Below are 525 nucleotides of genomic sequence, written 5' to 3'. Positions count from 1 at the left end.
CATCCTTGTTGCCCTCCACTGGACCCGCTCCAGGTGCTCCATGTCTCTCTTGTGCTGAGGAGCCCAGAATTGGACACAGCACTCCAGATACACCTGACAAGGGCTGAGGAGAGGGGCAGGATCATCTCCCTGACCTGCTGGCAATGCTCTTCCTAATGCTCCCCAGGATTCCATTGGCTTTCTTGGCCCCCAAGGCAGACTGCTGGCTCTGTGCCCCAGAGCTGGCTCAGGGACAGCTTGTTGTCCACCAGGACCCCAAGTTCCATCTCCACAGTGCTGCTTTCCAGCCAGTCAGCCCCCAACCTGTACCGGTGCTTGGGGTTATTCCTTCCCCTCCCTCCTTCCTGCGTTCAAGCAGCTCTGCCGTGAAGCAAGAAAGAAAGCGACAGGGAAGGGCTGAGCAGGGCCTGAGGGCCACCAGTCCTGGCCTGCCCTGCGCTGGCCCGGCGGGGCTCCGGGGTTGCGCCAAGGCCGTGCCCCGCCGCGCATCACCGCGGCCCCCGGGCGCCGGGGGAACGGCCGCAC

The sequence above is a fragment of the Corvus brachyrhynchos genome, unplaced genomic scaffold, assembly GCF_000691975.1.
Source record: "Corvus brachyrhynchos isolate BGI_N302 unplaced genomic scaffold, ASM69197v1 scaffold549, whole genome shotgun sequence".
Taxonomy (NCBI): Eukaryota; Metazoa; Chordata; class Aves; order Passeriformes; family Corvidae; genus Corvus; species Corvus brachyrhynchos.
Note: the sequence above shows the minus strand (reverse complement) of the source record.